This window comes from Pinus tabuliformis, chromosome 8 (assembly GCF_031772625.1).
Source record: "Pinus tabuliformis cultivar Carrire ecotype Pingquan chromosome 8, CPIR1, whole genome shotgun sequence".
NCBI classification, from domain to species: Eukaryota; Viridiplantae; Streptophyta; class Pinopsida; order Pinales; family Pinaceae; genus Pinus; species Pinus tabuliformis.
Window position 1 is genome coordinate 1,043,432,994 of NC_142294.1, and position 9,987 is coordinate 1,043,442,980.

A 9,987-nucleotide genomic window follows, 5' to 3' on the forward strand; every position below is an offset into this window, starting at 1 on the left:
GTACTATCGGTTGTATAATCTTCCAAATTGTATAAGTGGTGCATTCAGTCAGAGGAAGGCCTATGAGGATTGCACGATTCAAATTGAGGAATTTCCGTAATTAATAGGGGGATAGTTCATAAGGAAAAAATGCAAGGAAATACGGACTTGGGCAAGCAGAAAATTGGTTAAGTATTGGCCTAAGCTTGTCTAGGAATATGTGAGACACATAGAGATAGTGCATAGGTTTCTCGGGATTGAGAAAAGCATTGTAATCTTCTCATATTTTCAGACTAATGCAATATACATATAGAAGGGATTTTTAGTTGCGGATTTCCCCAGGAAATCATTATGTAATGTGTTGATTGAATTCTCTCTTGTATTCTCTGTGATTTCTTGATCTATTAATTATTTCCACTCATGAGTAGAGTAGATTGAAGTCTTTTTTTTTCAGCATATTACATAAGCTTTTTAAATCTATAAGGAATTTATACATGGTATCAGACCATAAATCACTCTAGAAGAGGAGAATACAATTTTGTTTTTTGCAAGTGAAACCGAATTTGCAGTATCATTCTTTAGAGCCAACAGGATATCGTTCTACGGATTGAGGATTGAATATAACCTTGAGGGTAGTTTGGACTATATTTCTTGGAATGACAAGATGGAGGCAGTGTTGGAAGACAACATATAGAAGGAATTCATAAACAAAGATATTCCGAAGCCTCCAACAACAGATGCTAAAGATCTAGCAGGGTGGAATAAATGTGTTTCAAAGGTGAGAAGGATAATACTAGAAGGAGTTCAAGATCATATTGTCTCAAACCTCCACGGGAAGGATACACTATACGCAATGTGGAAAACCTTGATCGACTTGTTTCAGAACAACAGTGACCACATGAAGTCGACACTGAAGGAAAAGCTTTGAAAGATCAAGATGGAGAAGGGCGACACAATACCACAATACTTGAGCAAGTTCACCCAATGTTGGGATGAGCTTGGAAGCATTGATATTATAGTTGTTGAAGATGATCTAGTCATCCTAGCACTTCTAGGCCTTCCCAAGAGTTGGCACAGCTACCAAAATTTGGTAAATGGGAGGGAGAATCTACCAAAGGGGGGGCGTTTGTGGTCCAACTTGGTGCAAAAGAGATAAGGCAAAGCACTAGAGATGGAACCTCATCCAAGAATGATGATGAGGAGAATTGTGTCTTAGATGGAAAGGTGAAGAAATGGAAAGGAAAGAAATTATAATCCAAAGGAGATTCTAGTTAGGGCAGCAAGAAGAAGGACTTGTCGAAAATTAATTGTTTTCATTGTCATGAGTTGGGACACTATGCCATGAAATGTCCGCACAAGAAAGACAGAAATAAGCCCTCAGGAGGAATGGCAGGTGAAGCTCTTGCTTCACAATTCGAGTTTGATTTCACCCTCATTTCTTGTATGGTGACATCAGTGAGGGGTAGTGTGTGGTATCTGGATAGTGGAGCCTCATTCCAGAGGGAGTTTGGTTCTCATCTCACATTAAAAGATGTCATGTATGTTATGGGTCTGAAGAAAAATCTAGTTTTAGTTTCTATGTTGGGGGACCCTTGCTATGATGTGATTTTTAGCAAAGGAAAGTCTTTCCTTCATCACATAGCCATATGATAAGTAAACCGGATAGAGGTTCAAGTAAAGAAACTCTACAAACTGGAAGTAGAATATTGTGTTTCTTTGAGCACAAAAGCATAGAAGGTGTAGAGCCGAGACCCTTCACCATGGAGCTTTGAAGATCATGCAATAGACTTCTACAGAACTTCCCAAGGGTGCATTAGAGTGGATAGATACACACAAATGGTGTACATAGGGGAAGTACATCGAAGCCACCTTTCATGATAAGGATATTCAAGCACAAGAAATCCTTGAAAGAGTTCACTCAGATGTGTGTGGAACGTTCTCAACAACGTCCATGGCCAAGCACAAGTTTTATGTGATATTTGTAGATTATTTCTCACGTGTGCTGTATTTTCTTCATGCAGAAGAAATATCATAAGTTCTCTAAATTTTGTGAATTTAAAGCACTTGTTGAGAAAAACATTGGTAGTAAAGTGAAGCTTTTAGGAGTGATGACGGTGGAGAATAGGTGTCGAATGAATGCAATAATTCATGTGCATCAGAAGGCATTTGATGGGAGTTAATAGCACCCCATAACCCACAACATAATGGGGTGGCTGAAAGGAAGAACATGAGTATTGTGGGAGTTGTACGGGTCATGTTATATGATTAAGGTCTACCATTGCACTTGTGGTTTGAAGCATGCAACACAGTTGTATATGTAAAGAATAGAAGTCCTCATCAGATTCTCAGGATGATTATACCAAAAGAATTTTTTTCAGCAAGAAACTAGATGTGTCACACTTCAGGATATTTGGTTCATCATTTTATTGTCATGTTACCAAGGATGCAAGGAAAAAGCTAGATCCAAAAGCTGAGTTGGGCATATTTTTGGGGTACACTAATACACCTCACAACTATAGGGTTTACCTGCCATCTCACAAGATGACAGTTGTTTGTAGAGATGAGAAGTTCGATGAAGAGAAGGCCATGAGATGTTCCCTTGAGATGGAGATTTAGTTTCATGCAAATTAGGAGATTTTAGCTCCATGGGAAGAACCTCAAGATGATGTGGAGAAGACAAATGCAAAGGAGCAGAGAGTGGAAGCACCCACTCATGCAGAGACATCCATAGATGGAAGGAAGCACACTAGAGAAGCTGACAGATTAATGCATGATGCTAGAGAGAATGTCGGAGCACCCACGTCATAGCGTAGGTAGAGGAGGTCACAAGATCGGTACACTAGCTACATGGATATAATGAATGAGAGAGTAGAGATTGAGCCATCATCATTCAAGGAAGAAGTGTAGCAACTGAGATGGGTTGATTTCATGTTAGAGGAGTATGACTCCATTATCAGAAATAGTGTTTGTGAAGTGGTCACAGGACCAGCTGACATGCCAGTGGTGAGGTCCATATGGATTTACAAGGTAAAGAAAGTAGTAGATGGGAGTGTCGAGAAACATAATTCCATATTTGTGGCGAGAAGGTTCTCTCAGGTGGGGGCAATTGATTGCAAGGAGACATTTTCTCTAGTAGCAAGGTACTCTTCAATCAGATCTATTCTAGTGCTTTCAGTAGAGATAAGATGGAAGATACATAAGATAGATGTGAAGACAACATTCCTCAATGGAGTGTTTGAGGAAGAGGTGTACATTAAGCAGTCAGAAGAATTTGAGACCTTCAACAGAGATTTGCATGTGTGCAAACTCAAGCAAGCATTGTATGGCTTGAAACAAGCACCCCGTGCTTGGTAAACCAAGATTGATATTTATTTCACCAGGTTGGGCTTCACCAAAAGTGAAGTAGGTGCAAACCTTTACCATATTGTGGTTGAAGGTAAATTATTGATTATAGTATTATATGTCGATGATTTAATTCTAAAATGTGATGAGAAGCTGGTAAAATATTTCAAAGAGGATCTTGCAAGAGAATTCAAGACGAAGGACCTAAGGCTCATGCTTTATTTCCCTTGTATGGAAGTATGGCAAGGATATGAGGAACTATTTGTCTCTCAAGGAAAATATGCCATTATACTGAAGAAGATCCACATGGAGAGAAGCAAACCTATGGAGACTCCTTTAGCAAGGAATTGGAGGAAGGAAGATGTTACTTCAAGTGAAGTAGTGGAGGCTACTATTTATAGGTATCTTATGGGTTCACTTATGTATTTTGTGAACACCCAACTGGACATATCTTTTGTAGTTAACTAGCTTAGTCAAGCAATGGTTAAGCCAACCAAACTCTACTGGAAGGTAGCTAAACATGTGTTGAGATACCTTAGAGGTATCACTAAGTTTGGTCTTTGGTACAAACAGACAGAGGGAGTGAAGCTTCAAGGCTTCACATATGTAGATTGGGTTGGGAGTCCATCCGATAGGAAGAGAACATCAGGGGGAATCTTTAGTATTGGGTCAGCAGTAGGTTAATGGTATAGCAGCAAGTAGAGATCTGTTTCACTCAGTTTGGCAAAAGAAGAGTACATGGTTGTTAGTCAAACAACTTGTGAGGATATCTGGATGAGGAAGATCTGTGTTCGGTTATTTGGTCAACAGATGAATCCTATATTGATTTACTGTGACAATCGGAGTTGTATCAAACACTCTGATAATCCAGTTATTCATGATTGGTCCAAGCACATTGACATTTGGTATCAAAATCTACGAGATTATGTGCAGAGGAGAACCATGTTGCTGGAGTATATTCCTATAGAGGAATAGGATGCAAACATCTTGACTAAGGCAATCTCAAGAGGAAAATTAAACTTCCATAGAGGCGGGATTGGGGCATCCAATAATTCCTTTATTTTTTAGAGGTAGCGTTGAAAATGCAAGAAGAAAATCCTGATTTAATTTTGTCCTTGAATTAAATTAGGAATAAAATTATAATTCCACCTCACAAGACAACTTGTACGAGTTAATGGATGTAGCCAATCAACTTGAGAGTTTAGGGTAAGGTCTATTGGGAAGGAAAAATTTGGTCAACAGTGCTCTGCCTCTCTGAAGCCCTAGGTTTTCCTCTTGATGCTCTCCCAGTGGCTACCCTCGGATAGTCGGGGTGTTTGGCTGCCAGGGCTCTCCCTCACCTCTCCTGCTCCCATGGAGGATTCGGATGATGGCCTTGAGGCGCCCTCCTTTTGTGATATGGTCACACATCATCTGACAAAGTAAGAGTCATTCTTCACCAAGCTGGCTTCATGCACATCCTTTCACTCCTCCGGAACAAGCCTTGAAGCTAGGGCCAGACGGAAAGACAAAAGGAAAAAGTGTTGAAGTTCAAACAACCAAATGCATTGCCTCTACAAATACTTCAGCTATGGAAGTAGTAGAGGGTCAATGGCAAAAGGAAAGAATATGAACAAGAAGCAACTCCAACCCAAAAGCCAAAAAAATCCCACATTTGGAAATCCAAGACCCAGGGTAGTTGTTTATAGAGACTATATGCAAGAACATCCAGTAATATACAAATGCATGGGCTCTAGCCCATAGCGAAAGCTTTGAACTGGTGGATGCAAGCCAAATGGAAACCAAAGGGAGAAATCATACTCCAACTAGGTTCAAAGGGGTTCTTTACAGTCATTTTTGATCTCTTAGAAGACAAAGACAGGATATTTGAGGGAGGACCCTAATTCTTCAACTCTATAGGTCTATATATGAGATTTTGGAAAAAAAAAACTTCACTCCTGAGAAAGAGGACTTCACTAGAGTCCCAGTTTCGGTTCGCCTATATTCCTTCCCAACGAATTATTGGGCTACTTCAATCCTTAAATGCATTGGAGACTAATTAGGTGAATACATAAAAATGTTTGAGGGCACACAAAGCGAACATTATGTCTCTTATGTCTGAATATGCATTTACATTGATGTCTCTGGAGCCCTTTCGGAAGCCATAAAACTGATATTCAGGGATTAAGTTTTGCTCCAGAGCATTGACTATGAACACATCCCATTGCAATGTAGAAAATTCCATGAGCATGGACACCTCTTTAGTGATTTTCTGCAAAATAAATGCCTCAAAACAGTGAGCAGGTCAGCAAGAAAAAGGATGAACAGGGCTTCACCAGAGTAAACACAAGGAATAAAAACAGTAGGAAAACTAATACAAAGAAAGAACAACACCAGGCAGCTAGCCTAAACCAATTTGAGGCTCTGAATAATTTACAAGGACAACCACTCTCGAATAACTCAATTGATGAGGAGGCCAAAGAGGACAAGCAAAGCGCAGCAAACCAGAGGCAAGAGGATCACCATTTGGATCACAACAACAAGGAAGATGAGAATTCACAGGAAGATATAGAAATGGAACAAGTATTGGTGGACTCAACCCTGGAGGAAAACACAATAGAAGAAGCACTAGAAGGAGTCGACCTCTTATCAATAGCAGAGGAATGGAAGAAAAACAGACTGGCGGCAATCCTAAAAGACCAAATTCAAAAAATAGAAGGAGCATATCTCCTTCAAGAGGAACTAAAGAAAATATCAGGTCAATCACCACCTAAAATCAATATAGCTAAAGGCATTTTGGTAAACATAACAGCTGGAAAATACAGCCCAAAAGGCCCAAGTCAAAAAAGAGGAAGGAAAACCACCAGTCGACTTCTTCAGGAACTTGGCACTAAACTCATCAACGAATGAAAGGTAAAGGCCCTAGCCCTAACTCCCACTCTTTACCAATGAATTGTGTCTCTTGGAATATTAGAGGACTTAATGGTCCAGGAAAAAAAATAATCTTGAAAAAATGACTCCTAGTTGATAAACTGGATATCCTTCTAATTCAAGAAACAAACTTGACATGGCTCTACATTTTTAAGTGGAATAAGCACTTGTCTCTCTTAATCATATCTAATTCCTTTGGTTGGACCTTTGTAGTCGCAACAATAATTCAAGCTCCATGTCAATGGTTTGTATTCCTTATAAAGTTCAAGGCTAGAGTATAACCTAATATCAAATTTCAAGGCTGTTAGCTTTGCCAACAATGATTGATGGGAATGAATTTTATGGAACTCACACTACTTTTTAGTACCCTTATTTTACTGCTTACCACTCTTCCTGCGTGTGGTTTTGAGTGGTTCTATTAAGATTATATTTCCTTTCTTTTACCCTTTTTTTTGCTATATAGCCCACCTTTACCATTATTTTGTTGTGGTTGATTTGAGGAGCTAAAATATCTCTCACTCGTCTATCAAAACTTTTGCTTGATCTTGAAAACATATAATAAGAAACTCTAAGTAAAGAGATGTCAAAAAATTTAAGCACAATGTATGGAAGGTATTAATGTACTCTAATGCTACTTGTTGTTTCTGATTGGTGAAAAATTATCCATCTTGTGCATTAGTCATATTTGTTTTCAATAACATATAATTCCCCCTTAAGGACCAATAAAATTCATCTAAGTGGTATCTACCCCATATGCTTCAAACCCATCTTTGACATTTTGCATATTATAAGTGTGCCTCTTTGACATGGTGAAGGTTCTTAAGGAGCACAATGTTTATCTTCTTATTATCAATTTTTTTAATGGAGTAGTAACCCTCTACCAGACTTAACCATTTTTTTTTAATCATTTGCTTTATATTGCCTTCAAATAAATAAATGCTAATATTAAATTATATCTTCAAGGATATTTTACCTATGAAGTGATTTCTTGTCAAAGGTACTTCTATTTCCATTAAGAGATGTTAATGGAAAATTACCCAATATCTATATCTCGTTCATTTTTCTACTAAGGGTTTCCTTGACCAACATCTTGATAAAATCTCCTACTATGTTGTCTTCCTTTCCTCTTACCATGGGAGGTTTATTAGGTGGGAAAGAGAATTATTCATTGGGCTTGATTAGTTATAGGCTCAATTCCTTATACCCTAACTTCACTAAAAAGATGCACCAAAAAACCAAAGAGCATAATGATCTAATAACAATGTTACAAATTAAGTTGAGGATGAAGTGAGGATAGAAATACAAGAAAAATGACACAAAGATATTGTAGAGAATGTAGTGATATAGGAAAGTCCAAACTCTATTAATGAATGAAATAATGAAAACATTGCAACATGCAAAGAAATACAGATTGGATATAATGGTGGTGGGTTATCTCTGAAGAGATATTTTTCAATTGTTGGACATTGATTTAGTTCTCCCTTATGTTTTGTGACATGGACTAACCAACTCTCATGGATCCTAATTCTAGTGATTGTAGTATAGACTAAAGCCTATGGTTTTTTGTTTAATGATAATCGTAACTCCAACATGTGGTTGTAGAGCCATAGGTATTGAGTTTGAAACTCATATGACTCGCGTGGGGGGGTGCTATTTTGGACATTTTTTTAGTTCTCTCAACGTGTTTGGAAACATGGACTGGTTTCCTTTCATGCATCCAAAATTTAACGATTGCAGCAAATACTAAAGCCTATGAGTTTTGTTATAATGAAAATCACACCTCCAACATCAACTATGTTCATTAATAAAAAACCTACTACAAAAGGATAAAACTGAATTTTAACTTAAACTATAAGAACCTAAGAGGTAAAAACATTAAAATCCAAAACCTCAACCTTAGGAAATGAGATGGAGGAAAGGATGTTGGCCCTTCTGAGACTAGTTGATATGTAAACTTCTTGGTACTACAAATTTCTCATATAATCTCCATCCGGGGCTTTTCTTGGACCATTACAAATGTTATTTTGAGCTTTGTAATGAGAGATGTATAAGTAATGTTAATGAACAAAAATTCAAGGGAACTACTTGAAAAATGCATCAAAATTTCATGACCTATAAATTGTTGTAAAACCACCAAGGCATAGGACCACTTTTTGGTTGGGTTGACACGTGTATCCACCTAGATCATGGTGTCATCGAGTATTCTCAATTTCTTATTCTGATGTGAAATTTGACCCCTTAAACTATTACTCAAGTAAATTGGTCACATAAGAGATCAAATTGCCTCCAACCTTGATCATTTGGTACCTTAGCACACTAGCTCAATGATTTATCATTCACAACTGTTGTGTCTTATTTCATCATTATTTCTTCTTGTTTTTAATTTATCTCGTTCAAGTTTCTTTATTCACATATTGGATATAAGTGAGTATCTTGGTCGATTTCAATTTTATTCTATAGGTCATAAGCTTCTAAAGCGTGTGTTTTCTTGTATGTAGTCCCATTTTTTCTCCTAAGTTAGTGAGTAGTGTTTCAGGGTGTTTGAACATCTTTCTTTTCATTAGTTTTTTCCTTGGTTTGGTGATTTGTGTTTCAAACACTTTAAGACAACTAAAAATGAAGTACCATACCCCTTTGTAGATTAGTTTCATGTTTAGGATAAATTTTCTCTGCAGTTTGGTCTTTGGGCATCCTCTCCATTATTAAACTCTAGCTTGAACTTGGCCATCTTTACCAAGCATTTGAGACAAGCATAAACTTGGATTCCTCAAGTAACAACAACATTTTCAGTTGTGGTCAGTTCAATAAAGAGAAAAAATGTTTCCGTGGTGTTTATATAGTTTCATCCATCATCTAAATAGTTTTGGGAATGATGTTGGCAACCAATGAGAATTTTATCCATAGTCCATGTAAAAATAGAATAGAGCATTGAAATTGTTTCTCTACCAAGGGGAAGGGCATTGAGTTTCCTTGAGCTCCAAACAACACCAACATCCCAAAAAACCTATCTATATGGCTAGTACATAAGGCAAGTCATTGTGAATGAATTTGGGAAATTTCTTGTTGCCCATCTATTGTTTATGCTGGCCCAAAATTGATTAGTGAAGTGTGTGGATGCAAAATTCATAACAAAGAAGGGAGACTCTTGTTTCGATAGCCTGAAAAGGGCTACTGAGCTCCACATAGTTTCATTTAGTCCCTAAGTTAGATATCAATATATGTTTAACGGTGTGTCCTTTCAACTTAGTTATTGTTGTAACCTTAGAGAGAACTCTTGGAGATAGGGAGTTAGTGCCCAGGACATCACTCAGAACTTTATGAAAACTTTGAAAATATTTCGTTGGATTTGGAGTACAAAGAATGCAATAAATAAATATAATTCATATATTCATCACTTATAATCAGAATGGACAGGGCATTGAGGGTTGCAAACCTCAAAATTAATGTGATGATAAGAAGAAACTAGAAAGAAGTAGGGTGCTCTACAAAAACTATTGGTACCATCTAAAACAAATCAGAAACACAGGTAAGTCTGTAATCTTGAATTAAATCAATATTGTTTCTACAAATATCCCTCTCAGTAGAAGAAAACAAAATATGAAGCAATTAAGATACAAAGAAAAAAGACATACAAACTGCAACTTTGTTCAAAATTGGAATCAATATTGACTTTCATTAACTTATTCGTGAGATATTTCATTCATTGTATAGCTATCAAACTCCAAAATCTCTAAACCCCTAGTTGGTTATTTATTC